General features: G+C 41.5%; 1 protein-coding gene across 3 annotated transcripts in view; it reads right to left on the minus strand.

Moving 5' to 3' along the window:
- The window catches only part of FRMD3 (FERM domain containing 3), a 310,702-nt gene that overhangs the window by 46,006 nt on the left and 245,872 nt on the right, over window positions 1-18,824 (minus strand). The gene's annotated exons all lie outside the window — the stretch shown is intronic.

Genomic DNA, 18,824 nt, shown 5'->3' on the forward strand with positions numbered 1-18,824 from the left:
GGCCCAAGGTACTCTTAAAACTCTTAAAAACCAAGGTGAATAGGGTGCTGGGGTGGCTCAGTTGGTTAAGTATCTGACTTCAGCTCAGGTCATGATCTCATGATTCATGGGTTCGAGCCCCACATCAGGTTCTGCGCTGACAGCTCAGAGCCTGGAGCCTGTTTCAGATTCTGTGTCACCCTCTCTCTCTGCCTCTCCCCCCATTCGCACAATGTCTCTGTCTCTCAAAATTAAAAAAAATGTTTAAAAAAAAAACTTTTTTTGAAAACAACCTGTGAATAAAGGTAGTGCCAGAATACCTACAGTTCCCTGCATTATAGGGGCGGTGGTAACACAAAGGGGAACCTTCCACAGCAGTCCATAGATGAAACCAGCAGAAATCTCCCACAGAGGCTGGACAGGGACTAGGAATTTCACAACTATACCGTATTCTTCAGGAGCAGACATGGACATGAGGATCTCCCTTGCAGAGTTCAAACCAGCTCACTGACCAAGGCTACCTACAATTCAGACTCTACCTTTCATATAGACAAAATGTTTTTCCTCTATCCTCGCTGAAGCTAAGGCTTAAAAGTTCCCCAACTTAGATGCATCAAGGCAATCGATGGATAGTGCAGTTTGTCAGATGCCAATTCAGCCCCCCAGAGATCTCCCTGGAGGAAATGGGTGGCAGCACTATCTTTCCAGGCTCTAGGCGGAAAGGCCTCCTTTGGTCTGGGCTTAGTAGTTTCAAGCAAGAACCTATTTCCTTTGTTTCTGGGTGGAATGACTTTGTTTTCTCACCGCATCTACTTTATTATTTCACCCCCTCCAGGCACAAGTCACCATTACAGATAAGCCATTTTTCTCGGAGTAAAAGGAAATTAAACTGGGCTGCGTTAATAGTTTTTCTCCACTTTCCCCCAACAGCTTTGCCCATGGTATTCAGGAACAAGGCATCTGTATCTTCCTATGGGGAAAACAATAAGCAAAAAGTAGGCTCTTCTGGAACCACAGGCTCCTTGTGCAGCTGCTGTGTAATCAAGAAGCTAGAGGTAGCAGGACCCGACCCTTCTGCCCAACACACCAGCCAAGAGCCTCTGGTGCACACATCCTAGTTACCTGCTCAGAAAGGGAAACACAATTGGTCAATAAATGCAAGAAAAAGATCCAGCCACTCTAAGTTTTGCCTTTCAAATTATCAAAGATTTTTAAAAACTTGCTATACTCAGTCTTGTAAGGCTACGATAAGAGACATTCATATATAATTTGGTGGAAGGTGGGGGAGGAAGAGGTATTTTTGTGTAGTATTTGATTGAATAATGTATGTCCCTCCAAATTAACACTGTGGAAGAATATTTAATGTCACAGGGAATGCTCCTATGATATTAATGAAAAAGCAGATTACAAAATAATATCTCAAGTATAATTCTCTATTTGTTAAAAATATACAGATGAGTTATACACATTCAAACCACAGTTTGAACATAAAAGGCTGCAGGTACTTTTATACTTTTATTTGTGGTTTCTGTATTTGCCAGATTTCCTACTATGACAATGGTATGGCTTTTGATTTCAGATTAAAAAAAAAACAAAACCAGAACAGAACATGCTTGGCTTCCAGTAAACCCTAATCCCAGGAGAATATTCCCCTTACAGGCTTTCTCTTACATTATACAACAAAAAAAAATAGGCTGTCCTGGCTGCAGTTAGAACTCATACATTCATTCATTTACTTGTTCACTAATTTGCCAAGTATTAATTTAGCTCCTTCTATGTGTCAGAGCGTCTCTTCAGTGCTGGCAATAATAGGCAGGGGGGGATGTAGCAAGCGAAGTCTTCTCTCACGGAGCTGACGTTTTAGTCAAGGGAGACAACCAACAAACAGGACAAATAGTTATCGAGTGTTTGATAGTGCTAAGCACACCTGACAAAAATCAAACAGGGTGATGGCAAGAAAGAGAACAAACAGGTAGGTTGGGAAAACTAACAGAATTTGGTAGTCAGGGAAGACTTTCCAAGGAGTGGAAACCTCAGGTAAGACTTAAAAGAAACAGCTGGCCTTACAATGACCAGAGGAAAAGCTCTTCTGAGTAGATGAAGAGGCTTGTGCAAAGGCCCTGAGGTAGCCATGAGCTGGCATAGGCATATTCTCGGGGGAAAGGCAACTGGTATGATAGGAACACCGAGATTCGAGAGGAGAACAGTAGGAAATGGCCTAAGGGTAGGGAGGGGGCAAGGTGTAGACCAGAGCAAGGAGCTGAGATTTTTTGACTAGATCGGAGTTCCATTTATAAAAAAATCACTGGCTTGCCGTGTGGGAAATATGGGTTGGGGAGGGGGTTGGAGCAGAAGCAGAGATACTGTATATCCAGGAGTCAGAAGAATGGCTGTGGCTGGGATGGTGCAGTGGCCATGATTCTGGGGTATATTTGAAAGGTTAAAGTGAATAGGAATCTGCAGACGGATTTGACAATTTAGCTTCTTATGACCACTGGGCAGTCAGACTCTTCTACTCAGGATGGGGCAAGTGCTAGGAAGGAGTCTGGTCTGGGAAGGAACAGAATATGGCCCCAATAGAAGCCAGCAAGGGAGATCCATGCAGGCTGTCAACCCAAAGGATAGGGCAAGGCCCCGGCCGGTTGGGAGTACGGCCTAGCCATACTAGGTCATGCTAAGGTCCACTGAGGACCATACAAGGCCACTAAGGTCATTCTGGAGTAGAGTCTGTCCCCAGGGCAGCACCAGGATGGAGACTCAGGAGAAGGAGCAAGGCTGGCATGAGGACCAGAAGGAGACAGGGCAGAGCAACAGAGCAAGAAGAGAAGCCTGATCCAAAGCATAGGCTTCAGCTTCTCAGTTCCCTCCCAGGTCAGGGCAGGATTGGCTCTAGAGTCGGGGTGAGGCTGAGCCCGTATTTAAGGGCAAAATTGTGCAGTTGTGGCAGAGGGGCTCAGGCAGGGGGACTGACAAGCCCATAGATCACAAGGGAGGTTTTGTTTTTTGAATAGGGATACCCCTTCCTTTAACCGAGAAACCTAGTCTATGTTCCGATTACCAAGTGGGTCATCCTGAAAATCCGATTTAGTTCTCTTTTGGCCACAGCACCTGCCCATTTTCACACTTCCTATGCTGAAGTGGAGATTTGGGAGTTAAAAAAGTCTCCAAATTGGACCTCTCTTCTAAAAGGAGACTTTTTAGAAGGCTCTTTCAAGTGGGGAAATGTTCATCTTATATGCCCTTTTAAGCTAGCCGCTATTAATTTTCAATTTTATACTGGAAATTTGCAACTCACAGAAATAAAGGAAAAAATGTAACCCTGCTTTTATAGATCATTGTGCCCCATGCTTACTGTTTCGTTAGCCACATTTAAAACGATGTGTATACTTATTTTGAGAGAGAGAGAGAGAGTAGGGGAAGGGCAGAGACAGAGGGAGAGAGAGAGAATCCCAAGCAGGTTCCGTACTCAGTGAGGAGCCCAACATGGGGCTCGATTTCACAACCGTTGAGATCATGACCTGAGCCAAAGTCAAGAGTTAGATGCTTAACCAACTGAACCATCCAGCACCCCCGAAAGCACATTTTTAAGAATGGCAGCAATCTGGGGGGACGATTATGAAACAACAGCCAGAGTGGGGAAGAAACGTAGACATAATCTCATCTTGTTTTATAAAAGAGGAAATAAGATCCAAGTGATGTCAGTGGCTAGCATGTACCAGATAAAAAGTAAATGTTTATCCAATGAATGAAGGAAAGAAGGAAGGAACGAACTCCGGCCCTCTCTCTCTTTATCCAATACCCTCCCCACCACCAGAGAACCCTCACTAAGGCCGTGTCCTGTGCTCACTCAGAAAGGGAAGTCTGGCACCCACGTAAGTCAGGCCACGGGGCTGCCACCGAACATGTCAGTGGGAGTGACACAGCACCTGCCATGCAGCTTGGCAAAGGTCTAGCCAGTGCTTGGGTGACTCACCCCGGTTTGCCAGAGTGAAAGACCAAAAGCATGTAAAAAGGCGTGTCACCACCGTAACTAGAGCACATAGATCTCACATCTATTTTAGGAATCTGGGGTTTTGGCATAAACTGGGTTTTCAGAGTTTCAAAATCATGCCCTGCCTTTTCTTCTTTGTAGACTCATCTGGAAGATCTACAGCAGTTGTATCTGGACCTATTGGGTGGGGGGAGGAAATATGTGCCTACTTATGAATAAATGCATATTTATTTATAAATTAGACACATATATAGCTGTCTTCATATATTATGTCCCATATAAAAGTCACACAAATAGAAATTTTATAAGAAGGTGATAAAAGTGAAATACCAACAGAAGTCTGAATAGTTTCTTTCTCCGCCCCAGCGGGCCGTTGTACACAGCCACTGCCCATGCACCCCGCTCTGGAAGCCATGTCTCTAGGACCTCAATTCACCATTAGCCAAACCAAGCAAGAGGCTGCACCCCACTGTAGATGGCATTGGACATGCATCCTAATGGACACCCCAACATCCAGCCTGCGCCCACTGACCACAGCCTCCATTTCCTTTGCTTTTGTTTCACATTTATTACTGCTTGGTAAAATCCGGAAACTTCTGAAATTATAAAATCAACTTAGGCCATGTTACTCTTACTACTCACTGAACATATTATAATTTCCTTACACAGCTATCTTTCTCTCTTTAACTGTGGTAACATATACCCTTCCTGCAGACACTAAAAATGTTAATACAGTCAAAACTTTAAAAGTTATTATTTTTTTAATTTTTTAACGTTTATTTTTAAGAGAGACAGAGCATGAGGTGGGGGAGGGGAAGAGAGAGACAGAGACACAGAATCCAGGCTCCAAGCTGTCAGCAGAGAGCCCGACATGGGGCTCAAACTCACGAACCACGAGATCATGACCTGAGCTGAAGTCAGACACTTAACTGACTGAGCCATCCAGGCGCCCCTAAAAATTGTTTAAAAATAAAACAATCAGAGCCTCTTTTCTGAACCCTGCCCCTACTGCCCAGAATATTGCCACAGACCTACCATTACAGGTCTACCTACAGGAATGGATGCAGCCTAACACTTTTTTTTCTACAAAATTCTGAGTCTTAACAGCAGAGCAGGGAGGAGGGAGACTCTGTGAGATCCTGCCTCAACCTAAGCCTGGGTATCACAAAGAACATTTATTTAACACTGCCAACCCACTAACAACAACACTAGAAAACAGAACCCCATGCTGATTCTGGAATGCATCTAAAATTCAGACAATTACAGCCTCTGCTTCCTAATGACAATGGTTTAGTAATATTTTCACTTTTCCCCTCCTGCGGTTTCTTAGGGACATGATGGGAGTATGTACTTGTGTAAGTGCCAAGCCACATTTCTCTCCATCACACACCACACTCTGGCTGTCACAACTACTCACACTTAAACTCTCCCCTGGCTCATATCCCAACCCTCAGGGGCCGTGACCGGATTACTTCATGGGACACTTGACTGACATATTTTTTTCCCACCCCAGCTGAGTCCTTTAAAGCAATTAATTATTACTACTTAAGTACAGCAGCAAAGTGCCCACTGGAGCAGGAGCTGGGATTTGGGAAATTCTGTACCGAGTGGCTTTCACTAATGAAACAAAGATCCTTAACACAGTAATGAGCAAATGAGTAATTAGAACTTGGCCCGAAGTGAGCCATTCCTTATTTAACAAATTCGACTTTAAAATCAGAATGTGATTCCCAGAAGGCAACAAGCTTCCTGCTCAAAGTCTGGGGTTTCCCCTGCAACCAGGTTCTACTAAGAATTCTGCTGGGTGTGACACACTCTGACCATGCCTTTCCCGGTAGGGTGACACTCTCCAGTGTGCTGGAGATTTCTGAGCAGTTACTGGGGCCTGGCATACTGTGACTGAAAGCCAAAGGCTCGGACCCCCCAGCTGTACAGCCGCTCATCTCACTGAATCACAGATTCCTTATACTTACAGAAGTCACCTCTTTTGATAATTCATTTGATAGAATTTAAAAAGAAATGCAGTCCTTTGGTTACTGATTCTGTTTTAGCAAAAAAAAAAAAAAAAAAAAAAAAAAAAAGCCAAGCCATCTTAGATGTGTTCGATGCCATCTAAGATCCCTGGCCCAGGAATTTGATAACCAGGACCTTACCCAGCTAGCGACTTTGGGCAAACTATCTCCCCTCTCTGGGCTTTCTCATTTGTAGGATACCAAGGGGATGGGGGGAGTGCTAGATCAGGGATTGCCAAACTTCCTCTGAGGGCCCAGATAGTAAATTTGAGGCTTTGCAGGCCAAGAGGTAAAATCAAGGCTATTATGTAGGTATTTATATGATCATCTGAAATGTAACCATTTGCTCCTGGGCCAAGAAAAAAAAAATAAGCAGTAGGCCAGCCATAGGCCATAGTTTGCTGATATCTGTGATAGACCATCGTCTACCTCCAAAAGCTGTGAAAAACATTCCTGTCCCCAAGTTCCCATTCACACTGTAAAAGACATCAAGCCATATCTTAGAATTTGGCCTTGATATTAACCAAAAGAATCGAGTTTAGAGCTAGAAAGTATTTGAGTGGTATTCAAGGCCACTCTTATTACCTTATAGACCAGAAAAATGAGGCTCCAGAAAGTGGAGCATCTTGTCGATGGTCACCTACCTGCCTGGTGGAGGTGGCAAGACCAGAGTTCGTACTTCCCCATTTGTCTAAGGCATCAATGCAGAAACAGAGCAGCTACCTGAATCGGTGCTATATTTACACTGAGGAATACGGTATTGTGTAAAATAAAGTTTATGGGAATTAGCCAACTATAGACCTGAGATGATGCACACTGTTGGCATCTTGTGATGCAAAATATAAAATCCTTGCAAGATAAAACACACGTAAATCACATCAGAAACAAAGCATTTAGCTTCCTTACAGCAGGGTAAATGCTTAAAATTTCAAAGATCTCCTTCAAGTGAGCAAAACTCTTAGGAGTGCTTGAGTAGTCAGTAGATACCAGAAACTAAAGTTCCCGACATGAAACAAACCCCAGAGAAAGGCACACAAAGGGAAGGTGAAAAGCTTTTAAGAGCTCACGAATGTGAATTTGCAGAGCTTGCTCAAGGCCTTTATCTCGTCCCCTGAGTGGTTCTTGGCATCTCTACCCCAGCTGTGACACAAGCTGTGGTTCTTTCTTCCAGAGCTCAATAGACGTGATAACAGATTCTGAATTTTGACTTTGCTAATCCACTACCGCAGTTATAAATACACCCAGAAGCTGTCCTCTGCTCTGGGAAGGCGACTAGCTCCTACAGAAGCAGGTGTGGCTGCCATATGCCTATCAGCAGTGGGAAACTGTAGGTGCCACTGAATGAAAAAGTTCAAGAGAGCCCAAAGTTGCATAGTGCTGGAATGATGCTTGAAATAGCCCTTTCAGGAGTACCTTGTTATTCAGGATATTAGTCCATGTGTCTGCATTTGTGCTAAATATGTTCCCAATTCATTTATGATATATCTTCTTGCACTGATGGTTTCGACATTAAGCAAACAAAGCAGGAATTTCAAAAACTATGCGCATGAGATGATTGCGATGGCATTAAAATGCATTGGGAAGGAAACTGCTAACACATTAACATTGATTGTCTCTAGGAAGTGGGACAATCTGGGAGGTGATTTTTATCTGTTTTAGAACTTTGTAAATTTTCTAGATCATAATCAGTTTTATAATAAAAAATAAAAACAAACCCAGCGGCAGCGACGAGTGCAATTAGAGCTGGTGCTAATTGATCTGCCGTCACCAAGTAGCAGCGACCACAGGGGGAAAGGTGGTTCCACAGGATTTATGAACAGCTCCTACTGTTTGCTGGAATACAGTATAAAAGAAATTTCAAAAAAGACCAGTGTGTCACTCCTAGCGCATATCCTGATATATGCTAAGCCAGGGGAAGAAATTACTTAACACAAGGGGGAAAATGGCAGGGAAGAAAGACACTGAAGCTATGAGAAGAGATTAAATCTGTCTGAGCCAGAGCCATGAAACCCCACAGAGGGAGAAAAGAAGGAGGAGAATTTTCATATCAGATCAGCAGGGAGGGGGCCAGACCCAGTGGAGAATGGAAGAAGGAATCCATAAGCAGCATACCCCTAGCAGCCTTGGGATGTTAGAGGCTTCACCGGTGATGTGACTGGTTCAACTGTGTAGTGTAAGAGTGGCTTTGCCCGGTATGATGTTGAAAGATTAGCACGTGGGGTGGAATGGATAAAAAAAACAAGACCCATCTGTATGTGCCTATAAGAGGTTCACCTCAGATCTGATGACACATTCACACTGAAAAGTGAAGGGATGAAAAAACATTTACCATGCAAATGAAAATGAAACAAAGCTGAGGTAGCAATACTTACTTAGATCAGACAAAATAGCCTTTAAAACAAAGACCGTATAAGAGACAAGGACATTACATAATGATAAAGGGATCAATCCAACAAGAGAATATAACAATTGTAAATACCTATGCACATAATACTGGAGCACCCAAATATATAAAACAAATATTAACAGACTTAAAGAGAGAAATTTATGATAACATAATAATAGTAAGGGACTTTTAATACTCCACTTACATCAATGGGTAGATTATCCAGGCAGAAAATCATTAAGTGTCTTTAAATGACACATTAGACCAAATGGACATAACATATATACAGAACATTCCATCCAAAAACAAAAGAAAACACATTCTTTCCATGTGCACATGGAGCATTCTCCAAAAGAGATCACATACATGTAGGCCACAAAACAAGTCTCAATAAATTTAAGAATATTGAAATAATACCACACATCTTTTCTGACCATAATGAAACTAGAAATCAATGAGAAGAAAGAAAACTGGAAAAAGCACAAACATGTGGAGGCTAAACAACATGACACTAAACCACCAGTAGGTCAACAAAGCAATCAAAGAAGAAATCACAAAGTGCTTGGAGATAAATGAAAATGAAAACACAACAGTCCAAATTTTGGAAATGCAGTGAAAGCAGTTTTAGGAGGGAAATATGCAGTAATACAGGCCTACCTCAAGAAACAAGAAAAATCTCAAACAATCTAACTTTACACCTAAAGGAACTAGAAAAAGAACAAACAAGCCCAAGGTGAGTAGCAGGAAGGATATAATAAAGATAGAGAATAAGCAAATGAAATAGAGACTAAAAAACAATAGAAAAGGTCAACGACACCAAGGGCTGGTTCTTTGAAAAGATACACAAAGTTGATAAATCTTTATCCAGACTTATCAAGGAAAAAAGAGAAAGGACCCAAATAAATAAAATTAGAAACAAAGGAGAAGTAACAACTGACACCACAGAAATATGAAGGATTATAAGAGAATACTGCAAAAAATTTATATGCCAACAAATTGGACAACCTAAAAGATATGGATAAATTCCTAGAAACATACAGACTTCCAAAACTGAATCAGAAAGGAACAGAAGATCTGAACAGACTGATTACTAATAATGGTATTTAATTGGTAATCAAAAAACTACCAAAAAATAGAAGTCCAGGACCAGATGGATTCAGAGGTGAATTCTATAAAACACTGAAGGAAGAGTTTATACCTATTCTCCTGAAATTATTCAAAAAATAGAAGATAAAGGGAAGCTTCCAGATATACTCTGTAAGGCCAGTATTAACCTGATACAAAAACCAAACAAAGATAACACACACACAAAAAATTATAGGCTGATATCCCTGATGAACACAGATATAAAAGTCTTCAATGTCATATTAGCAAACCACATTCAACAACACTTAAAAGGGTCATTCACCATGATCAAATGGGATTTATTCTGGGGATGCAAGGACGGTTTCAATGACTCCAAAGCAATCAATATGATATCCTACATTAAGAAAATGAAGGATCGGGGCGCCTGGGTGGCTCAGTCGGTTAAGCGGCCGACTTCGGCTCAGGTCATGATCTCGCGGTCCGTGAGTTCGAGCCCCGCGTCGGGCTCTGTGCTGACAGCTCAGAGCCTGGAGCCTGTTTCAGATTCTGTGTCTCCCTCTCTCTGACCCTCCCCGTTCGTGCTCTGTCTCTCTCTGTCTCAAAAATAAATAAATGTTAAAAAAAAATTAAAAAAAAAAAAAAATAAATAAATAAAATAAAATAAATTTAAAAAAAAAAGAAAATGAAGGATCAAAATCATATGATCATCTCAATAGATGCCAGAAAAAGCATTTGACAAAATTCAACATCCATTCATGATAAAAAATACTTTTGACAAAGTGGGTTTAGAGGGAATATACCTCAACATAATAAAGGCTATAAATTACAAACCCACAACTAACATCATACTCAATGGGGAAAACTGAGAACTATTCCTCTAAGATCACCAACAAGACAAGGATGTTCACTCTTGCCACTTTTATTCAACAAAGTACTGGAAGTCCTAGCCACAGCAATCAGACAAGAAATAAAATGCATCTATATCGGGAGGCCTGGGTGGCTCAGTCGGTTAAGCGTCCGACTTCAGCTCAGGTCACGATTTCGTGGTCCGTGAGTTCGAGCCCCGCGTCGGGCTCTGGGTTGATGGCTCAGAGCCTGGAGCCTGCTTCCGATTCTGTGTCTCCCTCTCTCTCTGCCCCTCCCCCGTTCATGCTCTGTCTCTCTCTGTCTCAAAAATAAATAAACGTTTAAAAAAAATGCATCTATATTGGTAAAGAAGAAGTTATACTGTTACTATTTGCAGACGACATGCTACGAACAGAAAAGCATAAAGACTCCACCAAAAACTACTAAAAGTAATAAATGAATTCAGTAAAGTTGCAGAATACAAAATTAATATGAAGAAACTAGGTATTAATCAGTACTAATTGGGTACTAATAGCAAAGTAGAAGAGAAATTAAGAAAACGATCATAGTTACAACTACACCAAAAAGGAAAAACATACGTAAAAATCAATTTAACCAAAGAGGTGATAAATCTATACCCTAAAAACTATAAAAACACTAATGAAAGAAACTGAAGATGACACAAGAAAATGGAAAGATATTCCATGCTCATGACTTAGAAGAATTAAAATTGCTCAAATGTCCCCTTCTACCGAAAGCAATCTACAGATTCAATGCAATCCTTATCAGAATACCAACAGCATTTTTTATAGAACTAGAACAAATAATACTAAATAATAATAAGTATTTCTGAAGCAACCTTGAGAAAGAAGAACAAAGCTGGGGTTATCACAATCCCGGGTTTTAAGATGTACTACAAAGTTGCTGTAATCAAAACAGCATGGTACTGGCATAAAAATAGTCACATAGTTCAATAGAATAGAATAGAGACCCCAGAAATAAACTCATGATTATGGTCAACTAATCTATGGCAAAGGAGACAAGAATATACAATTAGAAAAAGAGTCTGTTCAACAAATGGTATTGGGAAAAGTGGTCAGCTACATGTTAAGGAATGAAAATGGACCACATTCTTTTACCATACACAAAAATAAACTCAAAATGGATTAAAGACATAAATGTGAGACCTGAAACCATAAAAATCCTTGAAGAGAGCACAGGCAGTAATTTCCCTGACATCAGCAATAACAACATTTTTCTAGACATGTCTTCTAAGGCAAGCAAAAGCAAAATAAACACACACAAGTAGGGACACACACAGACAAAAGTAAAAATAAACTATTGGAACTACATCAAAATAAAAAGCTTCTGCACAGTGAAGGAAGCAATCAACAAAAGGAGAAGGCAATCTACTGAAGGGTAGAAGATATTTACAAATGATATATCTGATGAAAGGTTGGTATCTAAAATGTATAAAAAACTTACACAACTCAACACCCTCCCCCAAAAAACAATCCAATTAAAAAATGGACAGAGGACCTGAATAGACATTTTTCCAAAGAAAACATCCAGATAGCCAACAGGTACATGAAAAGAACTCAACATCACTAATCATCAAGAAAATGCAAATCAAAACCACAATGAGATATCACTTTACACCTGTCAGAGTGGCTAAATTCAAAAAAACAAGAAATAACAAACATTGGTGAGGATGTAAAGAAAAAGGAACTCTTGTAAACTGTTGGTGGGAATGTAAATTGGTGCAGCCACTATGGAAAACAGTATGGAAGTTCCTCAAAAAAATTAAAAGTAGGGGCGCCTGGGTGGCGCAGTCGGTTAAGCGTCCGACTTCAGCCAGGTCACGATCTCGCGGTCCGTGAGTTCGAGCCCCGCGTCAGGCTCTGGGCTGATGGCTCGGAGCCTGGAGCCTGTTTCTGATTCTGTGTCTCCCTCTCTCTCTGCCCCTCCCCCGTTCATGCTCTGTCTCTCTCTGTCCCAAAAATAAAATAAAAAACGTTGAAAAAAAAAATAAAATAAATAAAATAAATAAAAATTAAAAGTAGATATATTATATGATTCAGTAACTCCACTACTGGGTATTTACCAAGGAGAAACAAAAATGCTAATTTGAGAAAATGCATGCACCCCTATGTTTATTTTTTTAACTATTTATTTTTGACAGAGAGAGAGAGAGAAAGAGAGAGAGCACACACAAATGGGGGAGGGGCAGAAAGAGAGGGAGACAGAGGACCCAAAGCAGGCTCTGTGCTGACAGCAGAGAGCCCGACGCAGGGCTCGAACCCATGAACCATGAGATCATGACCTGAGCCGAAGTCAGACACTTAACCAACTGAGCCACCCAGGTGCCCCTATATCCCTATGTTTATTGCAGCATTATTTTTAATATCCAATAATAAGAATATTATTTTTAATATGGAAACGAGCTAAGTGTCCACTGATGAATGGATAAGGAAGATGTGGGGCATGTGTGTGTGTGTGTGTGTGTGTGGGTATGGGTGTGGGGGTGTGTGTGGGTGTGATGGAATACTATGCAGCCATAAAAAGGATGGGATTGTGCCATTTGCAACAACACGGATGGACCTAGAGGGTATTATGCTAAGTTAAATAAATCAGACTGAGACGAACGAATACCATAGGACTTCTCCCCTATGTGGAATCCAAAAATAAATAAATAAATAAATAAATAAATAAATAAACAAACAAACAAACAACAACAAAAAGCAGAATCAGACCTATAAATACAGAGAACTGATGGTTGCCAGAGGTTTGGGGGAAGTATGGGCAAAATAGATGAGGGGGAGTGGGAGATACAGGCTTCCAGTTAGAAAGGAATAAGTCAGGGAATAAAAGGCACAGCATAAGGTCATGGTAATGTAATAGCATTGCACAGTGACAGATGGAAGCAACATCTGTGGTGAGCACAGCATATGCATAGACTTGTCGAGTCACTATGCTGTACACCTGAAACTAATGTAACATTGTGTGTCAGCTATATTCAAATAAAAATAAAAGAAAGACCCTAAGATGGGAAAATGCAGTAGGTCGCAAAGGGCACCTGCTCTGTGCTGGGCTGAAGGGAGTGGGGTCAAGAGTACAGCATGCTTGATGATAAGGACAATATGCCTTTTAAATGCTCGGAATGCCTTCACAGATTCACAGACTTCCTAGAATTTCAATGGCATCATCGTAAGCAATCTATGGTTGGGGCTGAACACTGTAAACAACCCTTTAAATGTACCCTCACCCCTCCACACACAGAGCCACATCCATGACACATGCATGCACTCGAACACATGCACAAACACACACAGACATTTACAGGGACACACACACACAAACAGATAAACACACAGACATTCACAGGGACACAAACAGATAAATGGTGGCATGGAAGAGCTAGTATTACCACTCTCCTTAATTTCTATCTATGCTTTGGTATAGATCTATTCTCAACCATATGCAAATACAGCTTCAAGCCACCCTCAATCCAACCACCTTGCCATCCTGAAGACACTCCTTTATAGAAATTCCGGTGTTGCCACTGTGCTTTGTTTTGCCAGCGGGAGGGTATCAAACACTTTCAACTCTTATTTAGTTCTTTCTACCAAGGGGAAGAAAGCATGCTTCCCTGCGTGTTCATTTATGCCAGCCTACACCACTGCTCTCGTAGGTAAGAATGATTTTCACTGGGTGTCAGTAATTGCCAGCTACCAAGTCCTGCAAGAATGTTATTCACCTTCTCTACCATAATCCAGCATTTCTATAACAAAAAGTACACTCCACAAATAAAACACACAAGCATTTTGCTGTCCACACTATGGAGACCCTACTCCATATTGAGCGTGATTTTATTCATATTAATGACTCCTTAAAATGTCATTTTTACCCAGAACAATTCCTACTTACAATTTTTTCTTCTCCTGAAATTTTCAGAAGCTCTACATGGCACTTTTCAAATGGTTTGCCATTCCCATAGAAAGTTTTCCATATAGCACTCATCTACTTGGATCCTGTATCTGAGCAACTTTGGGGTAGCAGTGAAAACTTTCCTGTTGCCTAGTGGTGCCTAGGAACTGGTTTTGTTTTGTCTCTTCCCAGATACAGCCAACTTCAGAGCTAATCCTCCAGCTGTCATAGGAATGACTGGGGTCACACGTTTTCCCAAAGCGCCACCAGGCTAATCTGGGCAATAATGCTTTCCACAGCTGTCTTTGAGAAACATGAAATTCTAGGAAGAATAAAAAGAGCTTGTCAGACAAATGAGTGGTTATAACCCCAGAGAGTCATGATGGCAGCACAGATGCCACCACCATGGCACCCATGTGAGACAAGGTGCCAGGACCTTCCCAGGACCTCACAGACAGGGTGCCTCCGAGGGTCAGGGTTAAGAACTTCTTTCTTCTCCAAACCCAGTTTTTAAAAAATTCCTAACCAGACAACTCCTGTAACAGAATTCAGGCTGCCAGCCTTGACCTGTTCATGGATCCAGTTCCAAAATGTGTGATTTGAAACTCCCCCAAATCAGAATCTGAACCACTCTATGGAGTCAGGGAATAGTGAGGTCCACTCTCCACACCATGTTTGAAGCTCAGCAAAGCAATGCATAGTATGTAACTCTCTCAATGCCTCCAATATCCAAATGGAATCATTTTTGCCATGGACTCCCAGTGTGATACTGACACGTCACTTAAGCCTTCCTATGCCTCTACGGTCTCATCATTAAAGAGGCTGAACTGTTCACTCTGAGTCTCAAAAACAAGGGCAGAACCTGGACAGGAGTCCATGGGCTGCTCACCTGCCATGTAAGCAGTGACCCCGTGTTGACAACTCTACCACTTGACTAGCGTGGATGCACTGCCTCCTCCCTAGTCCCACTCTCTCTGCCTCAGTTCAGCCCTTATTTATCTATTTTCTGGGCTTTTGCTATGGTTCCTGTGTGGTCTCTGTGCCTCCAAACCTGAGATTCTCAACCAGGGAGCAAATGTGTTCCCCCTGGAAATCTGACAAAACCTGGAAACATTTTTGGTTGTTGAGATAGGTGGGATACAACAGGCATCTACTGGGTAAAAGCAAAGGATGCTGCTAACCATCCTACAACGTTCAGGACAGTGCCCAACAAAAAATTACCCAGATTAAAAGGTCAATGGTGCTGATGTTTGAAAAACTCTGCTTCGGCCATACCTGCCTCTAATCTGTCTTCTCTACACCACAAATGATACAAAACACAATTCCAATCAGGTCATTCCCACACCTGAAATCCTCCAGGGTCTCCCAAATGCCCTCAGATTAAAGTCGAAGCTCTCCAGGCAAGTCATAGAGACCCTCATGATCTGATCCTTTCTTAACTTTCTAACCTGCCTTTCACTTTATCCCCTGATCTTTCTTCCCCAAAGCAATCAATGCAGCCAGACCAGATCACTTACAATTCCCTCTGCCTGTCAGTCTCACCCACCCCATTCCTTGGCCTACCAATTTTATGTCAGACACTCTAATTGGACTAGAAGGAACAAGGCACTCTCCAGGTAGTTTGAGGCACTGATCTCTCATGAGGCATGTAGAAAAGTGAGTGCACTTTCAATCTGCAGAGGCAGAACCTACTCGTCACCTCTGTGATTCTGCTTCAGATTCCCCAACAGGCTGTGAGCCTTCAGGAAGACAGTGTCTTCATCTTTATAGGCTACAGTAACCTGCACATGCTAAGTGTGGTCTACCAGTTGTATCTGTTGTATTTATCATAGATGCTGCATTAAGGAATGAATGAATTCCTAGCTTCTTTCAATTTGGCTGATGCTCAGGCATAAAAAGCACTGAACTATCAAAATACAAAGATGAAACTAAATTAATCACACTGTATATGCCAAGAAAGTCCATTCACAAAGGTGGAAACATCTTTGTTTAAAGCTGTGTTCTCTGCGTCTCTTCTCTTTATATACCAGAGAAATACAAATCTGTCAAATAAGTATTTATCCCTATGGATTGTCTAAATCCCATTGCCTGATACTCAAAGACAAGATACCCAGAGCAGAATCAGACTCTAAAATAGTAACTGAGAAATAATGGTATCAAGAACACAGAACTAGGTTCACTGTGAGGAATCATAACTTTGAATTTCATGGTACCTAAAATGATTTTGCTTTCTTTCTCTAGATTGAGAAGGTCATTCCATCTACTGGACATTTAACAATACTGTCATTTTTACTTCTCTTCCTTTTAAGTTGATTCTATATCCTGGAGATTGATAGGGTTTGCCTGAGCTTCAAAATCCAGATGTCTCATAAGGAGACTGTCTAATAAAAAAATTTTTATTAGACATTTATAGAGTCATTTTGGACTTTTATTTTTTTTTTTAATTTTTTCTAACGTTTATTTATTTTTGAGACAGAGAGAGAGACAGAGCATGAATGGGGGAGGGGCAGAGAGAGAGGTAGACACAGAATCGGAAGCAGGCTCCAGGCTCTGGGCCATCAGCCCAGAGCCCGACGCGGGGCTCGAACTCACGGACCACGAGATCGTGACCTGAGCTGAAGTCGGACGCTTAACCGACTGAGCCACCCAGGCGCCCCTCATTTTGGACTTTTAAAGAGAGCAACCTATCAGTTTGACTTTATAGCTGGTGAAAGAACTTAAGATTCTTCTTTAAAATAACTGGAAAAAATTGAAAAAGTAGCTTATGGATTCTTATCACACATCATGTACATTTGTATTTTTATTGCAGTTAATTGTAATGTATGTGTCTCTTGTCCACAGTGTTCACGTTAAAGACAAGGTTAGGATTTAGCAGTGGAACCTCCTTATGGAAAATGGAGCAAAATGGAGGTTTTTAATTGAATGGGGGCAAAGGATCCAGGGGAAAGCTTTCCCAGCTCCTTATTATATCCTTGGAGAGACTCCTGGGGCCACAGCGGCCTGACTTCCATATTCCTGATGGAACCTTTATTCCCATCTAGGTTTCCATCTTTGTAGATAAGGCAGTCAAAACTCCAGGCTTGGATTGTTCCTTTTCCCTTCCTCTTCCCCATTCAACTTTGGAATAATCATGACCTCCAGCAAAAGCGATTTCCAGGGGTCCAGGGCAAGCCGCCCAAGTGTACTACGGTGCATATTAATTACTTTGAATTGAAGTTACTTGGAAAAAAAAAAAAACAGTGCAAGGACACTCAGACCCTCCTCTGTCCCCCAGAAAGCAGAAAACACATCTCCCATATGAAAAATACCTTCCCTGAATTGGAAAATAAAACAACATCCTTATCACCAGAGACAGGGACTTTGGAGCCAAGAAAGCTATAGAAACAAACCCTGTTATTTTTTTCCAAACTACTACAACCTCAGCCTAAATTCTGCTTAGAATTCCCTGCTAATTAAAGCTCCCAAACACCTGTTTTCTTTATCCTATCAATACCTCACAGATTTATTATCTCTTTGTCTAAAATGTATATACAGGGGCGCCTGGGTGACTCAGTCAGTTAAGCGTCCTACTTGAGCTCAGGTCATGATCTTATGGTTGGTGAGTTCAAGCCCCACCTTGGGCTCTCTGCTGTCAGCAAAGAGTCTGCTTTGGACCCTCTATCTCCCTCTCTGCTCCTCCCCCGCTGGCTTCCTCTCTCTCTCTCTCTCTCTCTCTCTCTCTCTCTCTCTCTGTCTCGCTCTCTCCCTCTCAAAAATAAACATTTAAAAATTAATAAATAAAACGTATACAAAGTGCCTCTCCTGATCACTTATTTAGGTCTCAACTTCATTTTGGGGCCTCTGTGCATATGTAATAAAACTTCAGGGTTTTTTTCTCCCATTAATTTGTCTTACATAAATTAAATCTTAGCCCAGCTGAAAGACCTTGAAGGGGAAGAATTTTTCCTTCTCTACAAGAGGAAGCCCAGAAGAACATCACTGGTGATCAGGAGTGAAAGCTGCTTTTATTTCACTTGAAAACCATACGAAAACAGAGAGGGTGCTGGAAAATGTAGACAAGCACTATGGACTGAGAGATCCTTGGACTGAGGGAACTCATTTAGCATGGAACTTCCAGAGTTAGTTAAGACAGAGTACAGGCCATTATTATAACAAAGACATTCTCCTTATCATCATCTTGTGGCTCAGCTGGGTCCCCTAAGGCCCCATCCTTCCTATTTTGCGTGCTTTCCTTCCACTCGTGGAATCTGGGGCCATCCAGTTATCTGGTTCTCCTTCTCACCATTAAACTTGCTTACAGGTAAAAGATTTACTAAAATTATTTACACTTCAGTGTCAAGTAGCCACTGCTACCTCTCCCAAGAGTATTTGCATCCCAAGCCACACTCTTATTACAGGCAGAAGAGTTTTCCCCTATGGACAGAATCCTTGAAATGAAGCTGCAGGTAAAGGTGATCTTTTGGGGACAGAGAGACCTGCCCTCTTGAAGCTGCTCAGTATCCTAATTTTAAATGATAAAACCCAAGCCACTTAATGTTAGGGAAAAGCATGTTATGTTTGTGTTCAGGTTTCCAGTAACTTTATCTTGTGCGTATTT

The sequence above is a fragment of the Panthera tigris genome, chromosome D4, assembly GCF_018350195.1.
Source record: "Panthera tigris isolate Pti1 chromosome D4, P.tigris_Pti1_mat1.1, whole genome shotgun sequence".
Taxonomy (NCBI): Eukaryota; Metazoa; Chordata; class Mammalia; order Carnivora; family Felidae; genus Panthera; species Panthera tigris.